Raw genomic sequence first — 14,718 nt, 5'->3', positions numbered from 1 at the left:
CAGAGTGGTGTTGTTATTGCAAATCAACTTTCTCCATCTATGAGGGCTGCACTTGAGCAGGTTGAGCGCCGTCATGGTGGTCTAGCTAGGACTGTCATGGTTGGAGGATGGCGTGTGGCTATTGATGAGAGTTAGCCTCAGGGGGAGTCACAGCAGCAGCCACAGTCAGCAGAGTAGACTCAGGAGGGAGAGCAGGCCAAGGAGACAGCAGGCACCTCAGCCACAACTTCGCCGCTCTGGTCGTACCCATGCTCCAATCACACCGAGGTCAGAGACACAACGGAGGGGTTCATGTCCACCACCTAGACCATAGGGTCCACCTCCAGTGACTCACTTGGATTTGAGAGCCACCACGGCCAAGCAGGTGTAGCAGCTTAGATTTGTGGACTTTGAGCAGTGGTTCCTACCGAGGAGGGATGACCGAGCTTTAGAGGGTTTCTACACACCACTATAGGAAGATTTTTATAATGAATATCTTAATAGTGGGGCAGTATTCAGATCTCAGAGGATGTGCAACATTGAGTCCATTATAGCATCAGCTAGAGAGCATATTCGCCCTTACCTAGCTTACCTACCAGGGCTGATAGATTTACTTGGACGGATAGGCTTATATGTTCCATCTTGGGTCTGTGAGTTTTATGCTACACTTTGGATTGACCCGCTGCACAGATTCATTCACTTTGCTTTCAGAGGCAGAGATTACAGGCTGATGAGCTCTAGGGTCAAAGAGATACTTAGACTTCAGGAGCAGCCCATCTGGCTACACGAGGTTTGCTATGGATAGATAGCACCTCCTAGATGCCCTCACGGCGGTCTTGTGCCCCCTACAGATCTGGTCCGCCATTGCTTCACAGAGCCCTTCGGTGAGGGGTCGAGCAGGACACCCAGTGATCTCACTCCTACTACTAGAGTGCATGATGCTATTATGAGGAGGACACTGCTTCCGAGGATAGGGTATCACAAGGGCTTGACTCGCATACAGGTATGGCTACTAAACTCTCTGATGCAGCAGACTGTGTTTGACATTTGGGATCTCCTTCTATCAGAGATGGAGAATACTATTGCAGAGGGGTTTATGGGTCATAGGTAGTTGCCATATGCTCACTGGATTACATTCTTGATCCATAGGGCAGTTACTGTGAGGCCACCTAAGATGCTGGCAGAGTATAGTTGTGCTACTACAGAGTTCCCTGCATACAACATGACTTAGATGATCCATCATAGTGTAGTGAGGACTCCTAGCTAGCCGCACCATCGTCTAGAGGTGCCAGAGACTACAGCCCAGCAGGATGAGACCATCAGGGGCATATCAGCTACTGAGGAGGAGTAGCTAGATGCTCAATAGGAGGGGATGGTCGCGAGCGACCCTAGTGATAGCTCAGATGATGACTACTAGCCTATCCCTTAGATGCCTCCACGACGACATGACCATGAGGCCGGTAGCTCCAGTTTAGCTCCACCTGCACCACAGACAGATCCCGCTCTACTTGCTATACTTGAGCAGATGAGGCAGGATCAGGCTCACTAGGCTCAGGAGACCGTTGCTATATTTGTAGAGTTTTAGACTTAGCAGGATGAGTTCCAGCGATAGCAGCAGGTGATCCAACAGCAGCAGCAGCATGCCATGCATCAGCAGTAGCTTCTCAGGCAGCAACATCTACTTGGGTTTATGCAGCATGTTGTGACATCTATTGGGGCTCCACCGCCACAGCCTTCATCCCAGCTTGGTCAGCCTACCACCACTTCTATGACTCTAGCTTTACAGCCCAGTGGGCTTTAGAGTTAGGGACCGCCAGCGCCATAGTTTCCTTCACCTACAGAGCAAGTGTCCCAGTGGTTTACTTCGCCAGTGCTAGCCCCGCAGTTCACTCCTCTTCATACGGGCTTTACTCCACCTCAGAGTTCATCAGTGCTCACCCCAGTTTCTAGGAGCCTTGGTGCTTCATTCAGTGAGTTGATAGGGCAGCCTACTCCACCAGAGCTACATGTCCTAGGTCCTTCCATAGTTGCACCTATTACTAGGACTATAGAGACGTTCCCTTCTTCAGTTGCATCATCAGAGCCGCTTGCTATAGTCATACCTGCAGAGTCTCAGGCCGCACCTATCCCTGATCCGACCCAGACCACTTCAGCATTGCTTCCGGCTATGGAGGGTCAGACTGCTCAAAGCTTAGGATCAGATGATGATGGCACACAGTTCCAGCTCGCTCCTCGCACCTTAGCGCCTGACTCATCTGTTGTAGCCCCGCCGACCGACCCTTAGGTTTTGGTGTTTGACGCCAAAGGGGGAGAGGGATCGAGTATGTTAGTCTTAGGGGAGCGATACTTTTAGGGGGAGTCTATCTATTAGCTTATAGCATATCTATTACATTTGGAGTTTTATCTGTGATACATTATGCATTCATGTTTACAATTATGCATTGAACTACTTAAGTGTGATCGTAATCATGATATTAATGTGATCATGATATTTATGTGATATGTGATATGTGTGCTCTCTACTTTGAATTATTTATATGTCATATCACTTGTGATATGCTCATTTGCTTTGCTTCCGCATTTAACTCCAATGCAAATGAGCTTTATTACTGGTTTAGAGTACATTATGTTGGCTTGGGTCATATAAGCATGCCTAACTCTTTTGTTCTTATTGACAAAAGCTTATATGATCCAAGCATGTTAAAAACCTCAACTCTTTCACATACTCGAGGTGGTATTATCATCAATCACCAAAAAGGGGGAGATTGAAAGCATCTAGGCCCCTAGTTGGGTTTCGGTGATTAATGACAATAAGTGATTACTGTGACTAACGTGTGTTTTGTAGAGGTAATTAAGTTAGGTCACTGTAATGGAGATCGATTGGGCTATCATGGTGGTCATGCCCCTACGATGTAAATCATTTCGGTTTTCAAAGGATGGACGACAAGATTAAGGATGGACTAGTTCTAAGTGTCTTTTGGTGTTGAGGAGACACTTAGAGTAGTTTAGGACTTTATTTTTTCTTTGGTCGTACTATTAAGGGGGTATGGACGGGTAGCTTGACCTAGGTGAGTCTAGTGAGTTAGGTGTGGTGCACACTTGCTAAATCTAGCACTAGGCAGCTCCTAAAAAGCCCTTAGATCTATTGGAGCAAACTTCATTCATGTATGATCGAGAGTTAGAAGTGAATGAAGGGTCAAATGCTGACCGGACGCTGGTTCCGGAGTGACCGGACGCTGGCGTAGAGTCCAGCCAGTTCATTTGATCAAGATGAAATCGTCTAGACGTGACCGGACGCTGAGAGGTGAGTGACCGGACGCTGGGTGTCAGCGTTCGGTCGACTCTAGTAAGGTTCTAGAGAGGGAAAATCATGATCGGACGCGTCCGGTCACAACTTAAACACTGGATGTTCGGGGAGAACTGACTGGAGCGTCTGGTCACCCCGCAGAGGCACATAACGGTTTGTTTTTCAACCAAGGTTATAAATACTTCCTCCATTCATGTGAGGGGGTACTTTTGCTCATTCCAACAGCTGAGAAACACCTTTGAGAGTGCCAAGAAGAGCAAGGTCCTAGTGAGGTGATTTAGATTTGACAATCCCAAAGAGAGCCCTCATTAGTGAAAGCAAGAGTAGCAAAATGTGCATCCACCCTTCTCATTAGGCTTGTCGTGGTCAAGTGAGAGTTTGTGCTTGTTACTCTTGGTGATCGCCATCACCTAGACGGCTTGGTGGTGATTGGGAGCTTGGTGATCATCCAGCAGAGCTTGTGGATAACCCAACTCAAGTTGTGAACGGTTGTGGGTGATTCACCGCGATGGAGTGTCGAAGAATCAACCCGTAGAGAGCACTTAATCCTTGCGCGGATCAAGGGGGAGCTACACCCTTGCGCGGGTGCTCCAACGAGGACTAGTGGGGAGTGGCGACTCTCTGATACCTCGGAAAAACATCGTCGTGTTCCTCCTTCTCTCTTTACTTTAAGCATTTACTTTGAGCAATTCAATTCTTGTCATTTACATTCATAGAATTGCCATGCTAGAGTAGGATTGGAACATAGGTTGCTAAACTTTTATGCGGTAGATCAATAGAAATACTTTCTAGGCACAAGGAGTTAATTGGACTAATCATAGGACTTAATTATTGCAAAGAATTTTAAAAGTAGCCCAATTCAACCCCCCTCTTAGGCATCTTGATCCTTTCAGCATCCAACACGGGGAATATCCTTTTAGCACCCAATTCTCCACATTCTTTCCCTCTTATCTTGAGAAAAGGATCTTCCATTTTTCCCTCGGTAAATAAAAAAAATACAGCTGGCTCTGCTATAGGAGTATGTAGCTTTGAAGCTACGGAGGCAGCCGAAAGTAGCTGAAGCAATGATCTTACACAAGAACAAACTTATCGGACAACCATTCCGCTGCTGGTAATGGTAAGCAAATGCAAACGCAAACTCAAACAAGACTAACAACAATGATCTTACATGGTGAACAAATTTATTGGACACAAACGTATGCTTATAACAGATTTGTCTCAACAAAATACTAGTTCTGTAGAAGTTGGGGCTCACTAAAATCATGATCCAGTGGCACAAGTGTTGGAAAGTATTACAATCAGGATTGCGCATCCAAAGTTGCATCACAGGAGAGAAGGAATCCACCAAAGAAATGATACGTCAGAATCTAGCCATCCTGTAAACCTCCTAAATAAAGTTTGAACCTTATTTACGAAAAGGCATGCATTCACTAAAAAGATATATGCAGCATTGAGAACTGTCAAGAGATTTTCAGCAACAAGTCAGATTTTTTGCATCATGATTCAGGATCACTCCAAGGCACACAGTGTTCAAATGATAAAATAAGAAAATTGCAATGAGTACTATCAGGAGAGAACTATTATATTGGACTATAGTAACCACCAAAACAGCAAGTTAATCAGAAAATTCTCAATGCCAAGCACAAATTGGTCAGTTGAATCTTAACAAAGAAAACCCATCTTGCCATTAACTATACAGAATCTTAGTGAAGCTCCAAGCAGATAAGACCTATATCTTCTTCATTAGCAAACATCCATGTTCAAAACACAGCTACTTATCAATCATCACTTTGACTCATGCTAAAAACTCCAGACTACAAAATAGGATGCAGCCTCAATGGTTTTTTATTAAAAAAATTCTTACTCCCACAAAATCAGAACATTTGAGAAGAGACAACAAAAAAAAGACATACGAAAGCCATGGCATGGGATCCTTAGTCTAATCTTATGTACTATTTTAGTACCGCTGCATCATCGAATTCAATTTCTCATCGGTTGTTTACATTTAATCATGGATAGTACATTAAAACTTAAGAAATTAAACATTGTTCTAAATAAACAACTAAAGTGGTAGATAATAAACACTAAACATCCCAAACACAAGAGCATGTTGTTCTCCTCCTCTAAACCGCTATGAACATACACTACTCACTCCGTCAAAAAAAATCTCAAATTGTGCTTTGAATCTAAACAAAACATACGGAAGTGTGGAGCATGGATCGAGCGAAGGTCTAAGTCGAGTTATTAAAATTCGAAACGGTTGCCATAAATCTAAACAAACAGTAGGAAAGCGTAGACCACGGATCGAGTCAAGTCGAGTTATTAAAATTGAAAACAGAATTGAGGAGCACGGCGTGGTATGTATGATACGGAAGCGAAGAGCAGTACATAGGCACATACCAGATTCGGTGAGGACTCGACTCGGGAGAGAAGACGAAAGCTGGGACCGGAAGAAGATGTCGATGAAGACAAAGACGGTGGCAGGAGTCGGTGCTGCAGGCTGGCAGACGGTGGGTGCGCACGACGGCGATGAGGTGGAGTCGGTGTTGCAGGCCGACAGACGGTGGGCGCGCACGACGGCGATGAGGTGGAGTCGGTGCTGCAGGCCGGCAGACGGTGGGCGTGCACGACGGCGATGAGGCCGAGATGCAGATGCCGAGCTGTTGCGATGGGTGTGGACCGTGTCAGTGGAGCGGCAGCTTGACTCTTCTGTGCAGCAGGCAGGCAAGCAGAAGTCGGACCTCTTCTCTCGCTTCAGGGCCGCCCGGTTGCTTTATACAGCGTGCGCTTGGCTGGGAATCCCCGTCGCAGAGGACAAGATATTATGTCGCCGCGATGGAGTTCAGGTGTGCGTGGGCGAGGGTGCCGGCGGGAGGAGGGAGGAGCGACGGGTGGTGGCGAGGGCAGGCCGGTGGCGGCGGTCCCACGCGATGGCGAGGTCGAGGGCGAGGCGGCCGCGGCTAAGGCCAAGGGCAGGGAAGCCTCGCGTCCTTCGGGTGCGCGTGGGAGACGCGTGCGGGTTCGGGTGGGCGAGGGGGAGCCACAATTACCATATTAATCTTCTACTCATAAAATTAATTAGCGCTAATTAATTGCTTAGGAACAAAGAAGTACCCCAACCACTGTAAAAAAAGCTCATTATTATTCATGTCTACAATTTGGGAAATCGTTGATGTATGCTAATAAATAAATGGTATGTCTTTGACCTGCAGTTTTACATCATAGTTGGTGTCCTCCTGACGGTGTTTGCACCCATTGGTGTCCTCCGTTCGATCATCGTCAACACCTCTACCTACAAGTTCTTCTCGTGATTATTCAATTTGTCGCCCAAGATTTTAGTTATTAGCTAGCTAGATAAACATGAGCAAGTAGCTAGGCTTAATCGATCTACTTATCTGTGTCCTCCAAAAAGCTAGCTAGGATATATATGCCATATGATGTGTGCGTTTGGATATGTATGGATGATGGCATTCGGTTTATATATGTATGGACGATGGCATAGCGCGTGCCTCTCGCACCCTCCTGTCGCGCGCTGGTGCTGATGGTGCTCACTCCGCCCATCGTGTGCGCCGTCCGCTCGATCAACCCAAGCCCGGTGCTGGTGGCAGTGGTGCTCGTGCACGCCACTGGTGCTGGATGCTAGTGGTGCTCGCGCACAGCCACCCGTCGCCGGCTTCCACCCCGACGGTCGGAATTGACCAGCATAAGCGCTCCCCCTCCCCTATGTTACAAATATATGTTTCAAGTGTTTCAGACGTTTCAGAGGTATGTAGCAGTTGTTTTATATGGATGTTGCAAATATAGATCGGAAATGTTGCAAATGTTTCAGAGACACATTGCCTCAAAATGTTTCATCTGTTCTAGACGTATGTTCCAAGCATTTTGATATGGAAGTTGCATATGTTTCACACATATGTTGCAACAGTATATTCCAAATGTTTCACCTGTTCCAGTCTTTCGTTGCAGCGAGTTTTTATGTTGCAAGTTGCAAGTGTTCTATCTGGATATTGCATATGTTTTCACACATAGTATTTCCTAATTCCTTTGCTCCTTATAGTACAAATATGTTGCAAGTGTATGTTCCAAATATTTCATCTATTTTAGACGTATGTTATATTTAAGTGTTTCATGTTGCACTTGTTTCATATTGTTCGGAGAGTCAAGGGGCATGGGGGAGTGATGGTGGCACGGCACGGATGCTGGGGAATGGGGCGTGGCGAGCCGATGGTCGGCGGACGTGATGCGCGGCGTGTTGGGGGTCGGTGGTCGGGGGCACGACAGGGCAGGGTGCGCCTGCGGGACAGGACGAACGGATGGGGGCGGGTCGAATCGAGGCGGACGGGGCGGATTGCGAGCGAGCCGTACGGATGCTACGCTGGCACGATACGCATGCGGGCAGGGAGAATTAGCGGACAGGGGACAGGCTGTGCAGGCGCGTGCAGGAAACGCCCGTCCGACGGGTCCCATAATTTGGAACAAATGGAGTATAATGCCGCTCAAATATAGCAACTCACAATGCAAGCGGGCAGTTTTCTAATCCTTACACCTGCATTGCAGTCACACACCATTATATGATGCATGTTCCTCTGACTGCACATTCTGTTCATCATCATTCATCACTCATGATCAGGCCAGGCCCGGTGAAAAGAGACGAGAGTAGCTCGCCCTGCTGCTCCCCCTTGCATGCATGGTTCCCTTCCTCATTCCTCGATGCATGCATGCACCTGGACAGGGCCGGTGACAGTAAGAACCGAGAGGTGCCTGCGTGCTAGATCTGCTCCATCCATAGGCGTCGGTAGCTGTAGCTGGTGGAGCGTCAGCATCACGTGATACACATGATGGAGCAATATATATGTATTGACCCCTCAACCTCATCAGCTGCCGCCCTTCATCAGAAAATAGAACTGCTCCTATACATATATATATATAAACGCCCAGAGACCACATCATCCTCCACCAATCCACCGGCCACCTCGCACATTCGCCGCCATGGCTGATCCAACACCTCAACTGTTCCAGACCCAAAGCGGCGGCGGCTCCGAGAAAGGAGACGACGATAGCAGCAGCTTCACATCCACCCTTCCTACGAGGGAAGGGTGGTGGGCGGCACCGCTCTTCCGACTGCACGGCTGCTGGCTCACGGCGCGACTTGCTAGGAGCGTCGAGCTCGTGCAAGCCGAGTTCAAGCCACGCCCCGACGACGTCCTCCTCGCGACATTCCCCAGGTCCGGCACCACCTGGCTCAAGGCTCTCGCCTTCGCACTCATCAACCGCTCCCGCCACCCGATCATCACCGGCGACGACCACCCACTGCTCAGCAGCAACCCGCACGACCTCGTGCCGTTCCTCGAGCTGCCTGACCGGAGCCTCCGCCCGGTCGCGGAGCTCGAGGCGCTCCCGTCCCCGAGGCTCCTGTGCACGCATCTCCCGCCCGCGCTGCTGCCGCCGGGCATGTTGACGACCTCGTGCCGTTCCTCGAGCTGACTGACCGGAGCCTCCGCCCGGTCGCGGAGCTCGAGGCGCTCCCATCCCCGAGGCTCCTGTGCACGCATCTCCCGCCAGCGCTGCTGCCGCCGGGCATGTTGATGACGAGCTCCCGCGCCGTCTACCTCTGCCGATAGCCCAAGGACGTGTTCGTGTCCTATTGGCACCACGTCCGGACCCTGAGCCACGAGTCCCTCGTGGATTTCGACAAGGCCTTCGAGCTGCTCTGCGAGGGGGTCTCCGTCTGCGGTCCTGTCTGGGAGCACTACCTGGAGTACTGGAAGCTGAGCAAGAGAAACCCTAGCAGTAGCAGGGTTCTCTTCCTCAAGTACGAGGAGATGATGGCGCATCCTGGCATCCTGCCAGGCATGTCAGGAAGCTCGCCGAGTTCCTGGGCGTTCCGTTCACCGAGGAAGAGGAGAGCGGCGGAGTCATGGAGGAAGTGGTGAGGCTGTGCAGCTTCCAGAACCTGAAGGATCTGCCTGTGATTCTGTGAACACGCATGGAGTGTCTGGTCAGATCGGTGCCGCCGTCGCTAATCCGATCAAAAATTCGTTGTGGTTTCGGAGTGGCAAGGTAGGAGACTGGGAGAGCCACCTGACGCAGGAGATGGCACACAGGTTGGATTGCATCGTTGAGGAGAAATTCAAGGGATCCGACCTCACCTTTTGACAAGAAAATTTCCTGCGTTCCAAAGGAGACCTAATTAAACTTTGTTAAAAAAACTGTCATTGTTAAAAATTGTCCGACTTTTATGTATCAACATAGTATGTCACTACAATCTACATCCCTCATTGGGTCTCACAGGAGTGCCGTGTGCTAGGCACCGATAGATGTGGAGGAAAATGGAAAAATGCAAATGGAATGGATTGGTGGTTTGCCTTTTTTTTCTCTGCATATGTTGTGCACACCATCATTCGTTATTCTTTTAGATATTGGAGAGGTACCTGGGTTCCTTGTGGTGGAACCTGCTCACCCGGGTTTAAGTCCTTGACTTTGGCACGAGTACTCATATTTTTCTGGAGTTATTCTAAGATTTAACGGCGCTATACTTTCAGTGGTAGGCAACATCCTCGTCGACAGTGAGGTGTCTGTGGTAACTTCATGGATCTCGAGATCTGTCGGCTGTAATTCTAAAAAAATGGAGAAGTACCCGTTTCAGTCCTCTTCATTCATAAAGGAGGCATAAGTTGTCCACAAATAATACAAACACACTCAAGGTTTAATTGCTATTTAAAGCAAGCTAATATGGTAGATACCATATTGCCTACAGCACTACTGATGAGCAAGAGATGTTTTTTATCCGTGTAACTATTTCATAAATAGGTACAAATTACAGCCACTCATAACTATTTATGTTCATTTGGACCTCATGAATGGAGGTGGACACATGAGGGAGCCGTGCATTGCAAATTGAAAAGTTCTTTTATTATAATGGCAAATTGAATGTTAAAAGGGGGCCACAAAATGAAAGATATAATACCATGTCCACACCAGAGAATTGTAACATAATGCAAGTTTGAAACTAAGTGATTGGTGACATTAGCATGCTACTGATTACAACTTTGGGCCACTAGCTGGCTGACACCAGCAGGTACATTTTTATCAATGCATTACTTTGTTCCTGGATCTTTCTACCAAATATTTGTGTAAGTATTGTTCTCCCTCTTTTTCTAACATGCAAGAGAGCTGGTATCATTATATTAAGAAGTAGGGGGAAAAGGGAAAAGAGTCCCTACAAACACCCATGCCATATATACACACCCTCACAAAATGATTACAATCACTACTGGAAATGCGTGCTTTGCCGAGGGCCTGAGGATTTGCCGAGGGCCAAATCTCGGGCACTCGGCAAAGACACTCTTTGCCGAGGGCCAGCCACAGGAGCCCTCGGCAAAGAACGGCCATCGGCAAAGAGGCCTTTGCCAAGGGTATGGCCCTAGGCAAAGACAGCCCCACGGCAAATCAAATCTTTGCCGAGGGCCGCGGCCCTCGGCAAAGATGCCCTCGGCAAATTAGGCCCGTTCGGTGACAGCGGCCATTTCCCGTCAATCTTTGCCGAGGGCCACCCGTTAGGCCCTCGGCAAAGATTTTTTTCTCCTGTGCAACCAAGGTTATTCGGCAAAATTTTTTTTAAGTCTTTGTCGAGGGCCCTAGACCAGGCCCTCGGCAAAGATTTTTTTAAAACCAATTTTTCGGCCAAAAATTTTTTTTATATAAATTGCCTTTGCCGAGGGCCCGAGGCTAGACCCGAGGCAAAGATTTTTATTTTTTAAAAAAAAATTCTTTGCCGAGGGCCACGGGCCAGGCCGTCGGCAAAGATCCCTCGGCAATTTTTTTTTTTGTTTTTTTAGCCCAGTTTTTTTGTGGTGCTACAATACATTGTTTTGAACTCAATTTTAAAATTTAGGTGAATTTTGATTTTGTTTTGTATATTTCCTTAATTTATTTCATTTCTTTGATTTTTTTGAATATGTCAAATTTGAACTGCAGGTGCATGGAATATTGCAATGTAGTGTTTCGAAAAATGTTATTCATGTTAATTGGTGCATGTTGAGTCCCTATCCACAAACTCGCATCAAATTTTCACGCATCTTGTTCGCGTAACATGACGACCGACTTGCCAGAAAAGTGTTTTAAAATTATATGAAATCCATACGAAGTCCGAAAATCACGAAACTTGGTGAGATGTCATGTTATCGCATGTGTAGGTTGTGGTAAAAAATTGAGAAGGCTTCGAGCGAGTTGCGACGTCGGATGCCTGAAACCCAGACATCTCCACATGTGTAGGCTGTGGTAAAAAATTGAGAAGGCTTCGAGAGCGGCCGCCCCAGCTTCGTGCGCGAATCCCGGCCGCCCCGCGCCTCCACGGCCGCGCGCCCGCCGCTGCGCGCCCGGCCGCCCCGAGCCCGGCAGCCCCGGTCGCCCCGCGCCTCCACCACCGCCGCCGCGCGCCCGCTGCCACGCCGCGCCCCTGCTGCCGCGTGCCCGTCGCTGTGCGCCTGGCCACCCCGCACACCCCACCGCCCCGCGCTCGGCCGCCCAGCTCGCCCCAGCGCCCCACCAGCGCGCCCCGCCGCCCCACCACGCCCAGTGGCGGCCGAGGTCGCGCCCTGCCTCCGTTCCCCGTCTCGGTCGAGCAAGGGGAGGTCGACCGCCCCGGCTGGCCCTCCGGCAGCTCCCCCTCGCCGGCCTTCCCGCCCCGACCCCAGCCCCTAGGCCGCCCCCGTCGCCGGCTGCTGTTGGAGGGGAGGAGGCAGAGGGTGAAGTTGGAGGAAGAAGAGAAGGAGAAGAGGAGAAGGAGGAAGGGGAAGAAAAGGAGAAGAAGAGGAGAAGGAGGAAGGGGAAGAGAAGGAGAAGAAGGGGAAAAGGAGAGAAGAAAGGGAAGAGGGGGAGAGGAGTACTCCAACGCCGCTCGACCTCGTCGGAGAAGAAAGTGACCCCCGCACCGCGATGCCCGACTCCACCGCAACCCTAGGTAAAACTCTCATTGTCGGCCTTCGTGCCGTATGTGGTTGTGTGGGCCTTCGTGCCGTAAGTTGATATGAGGGCCTTCGTGCCGTTGTGGTTGTCGGCCTTCGTGCCGTTGTGAATGTCGACCATCGTGTCGTTTTTTTGCAGGTTTTAGAAACCTCCCCGTGCAGGGGAGGTGCTGCCGAAATTTTGAACAAAAAATAACCTATTATCTTTTTATGCAGGAGAAGAGTACGTCGGAGGGGACCCAAAGGACCCCGATCGTCTTCGTCGACGTCGCGGTTCTGCCTGCACTGCGTCGCCTCGCCACTGCGTCGATTCGCCACTGCCCCGCTAGCCTTACTTCACCGACACCCTAGGTATAAATAACCTCTTTTTGCACATGTTTGTCATAGCCCGCGCGTAACCCAGTTAGGCGTCTCCCGTCCGAAAGAGATACGGTCGTAGGTATGCGGATCTTTGCGTATCTACGACCATATCTGTTTCGGATTGTCCACGTTTTTTGGACAGCCCGTGGATGCGTAGATGGGTTAGTTTCCATGGTCCGCTCTGGTCCGAGAAGGAGTTTTGGCAACACCTCCCTGTTGTTCTCCGGATACACACTCTCCCTTGCAGGACATGTATCGGGAGAACAGCGGGGAGGTGCTGCCGAAATTCTATCTCGGAGAGGAGCGGAGCATGGAAACTGACCTCATCTACGCATCCGCGGGTGGGATTAGGACCAATCCTCACCTATTAGATAGTAGAAACACCGCGTAGATGCAATTGATGGTCACAATACTCTATGTTGTAAATGTTAAAGGATGGAGGACCGCCAGTGGATGTACACGGGCTGGAGAAGCGGGAGTGACTACGACTATGAATGGGTGAAGGGGACAGATGGTTTCTTGAAACATGCATTTGGCCCAGGAGCAGGAGGACATTCTCTAGTTTGGTGTCCCTACAGCAAATGTGACAATAGGAGAAAAGTAGACGAGAAGACCATGGGTAGACATCTTGTGTTCAATGGTTATACGCCTGGCTACCAGCAGTGGATCTACCATGGTGAAGCAGATCATATAAGAGCGGAGGTGGTGAGAGCACGCCTCGAGGCTTTTGATGATGATGCGGGGGTAGCAGACATGCTAGATGACGCCCACCAAGCTCACTTCGCTGAACGATGTGAGAAGGAGGAGATGGAGGAATCTGCAAAGGACTTCTACAAAATGTTGGACTCGGCATAGAAACCCCTTCACGAGCGTACAATGATTTCTCAGCTAGATGCGATTGGACGCGTAATGGGGTTGAAGGCCGAGTTAAACCTGAGTCGAGAAGGCTTCGATAAGATGTTGGCCGTGTTTGGCACCATGCTACCGGAGAAGCACACTTTGCCAACGAACTTGTACGAGGAAGAGAAACTCCTTCGTATGCTTAAGATGTCGTATGACAAGATACATGTTTGTCCGAAGGGGTGCATCCTATTTAGGAAAGAACACAAGGATGCAAATTACTGTCCGAAGTGTAAATCCTCCAGGTACCTAGAGGTAGACTCTGGTGATGGTCAGAAGAAGCAGCTTCCAATCCCCGCGAGAGTGCTCCATCACCTTCCTTTCCTACCGAGGATCCAACGGCTATTCATGACTGAGGAATCCGCGAAACAGATGACATGGCACAAAGATGGCAAACAGTACAATCCTGGGAAGATGGTACATCCGTCTGATGCTGAAGCATGGACGTATTTCAATGACAAACATCGTGACAAAGCAGCTGAGGCTTGTAATGTACGTGTCGCGCTGGCAACAGATGGGTTCAATCCTTATGGAATGATGGCTGCCCCATACACATGCTGACCCATTTTTGTTATCCCCCTCAATCTCCCTCTCGGCATCTCCTTTCAACGGCATAACGTATTCTTGTCGTTGATAATTCCTGGACACCCATGGAGTAATATGGGTGTGTTCATGGAGCCTATGATTGATGAATTGATCCACGCTTGGGAGAAGGGGGTATGGACATACGATCGAGCTATAAAGACAAGCTTCAAAATGCACGTTTGGTACCACTACTCCCTGCATGACTTCCTGGCGTATGGGTTATTCGCCGCCTGGTGTGTTCACAGGAAGTTCCCATGCCCAGTATGCAAGGAAGCCGTGAGGTTCATTTGGTTGAAGAAGGGTGGCAAGTATTCGTCGTTCGACCAGCATCGTCAGTTCCTCCCTCTAAACCATGAATTTAGAGAAGACATCAAGAGCTTTATGAAAGGTGTCAAAGTGACAAACCCTAAACCGCACTTGAGGACTGGTGCCGAGGTTCGTGTTCAGATAGATGCTCTCGTGCCCAATGAAGAAGGTGGTTTTGTGGGATATGGTGAGGAACATATGTGGACTCATAAATCCGGCTTGACGAGGCTCCCCTATCTCGATGACCTTCTTCTGCCACATAACATTGATGTAATGCACACTGAAAAGAATATCGCTGAGGCACTTTGGGGAACT

At 49.2% G+C, this 14,718-nt stretch overlaps 2 pseudogenes; both read left to right on the top strand.

The window, feature by feature from the left end:
• LOC136469521 (lysine histidine transporter 2-like) overlaps positions 1-6,597 on the top strand; it is a 52,578-nt pseudogene extending 45,981 nt beyond the window's left edge.
• Positions 6,598-8,253: 1,656 nt separating this feature from the next.
• LOC136469520 (cytosolic sulfotransferase 5-like) lies at positions 8,254-9,674 on the top strand (annotated as a pseudogene).
• Positions 9,675-14,718: the final 5,044 nt, after the last annotated feature.

This window comes from Miscanthus floridulus, chromosome 8 (genome assembly GCF_019320115.1).
Source record: "Miscanthus floridulus cultivar M001 chromosome 8, ASM1932011v1, whole genome shotgun sequence".
NCBI classification, from domain to species: domain Eukaryota; kingdom Viridiplantae; phylum Streptophyta; class Magnoliopsida; order Poales; family Poaceae; genus Miscanthus; species Miscanthus floridulus.
This window is presented reverse-complemented; position numbering and strand designations above follow the sequence as displayed.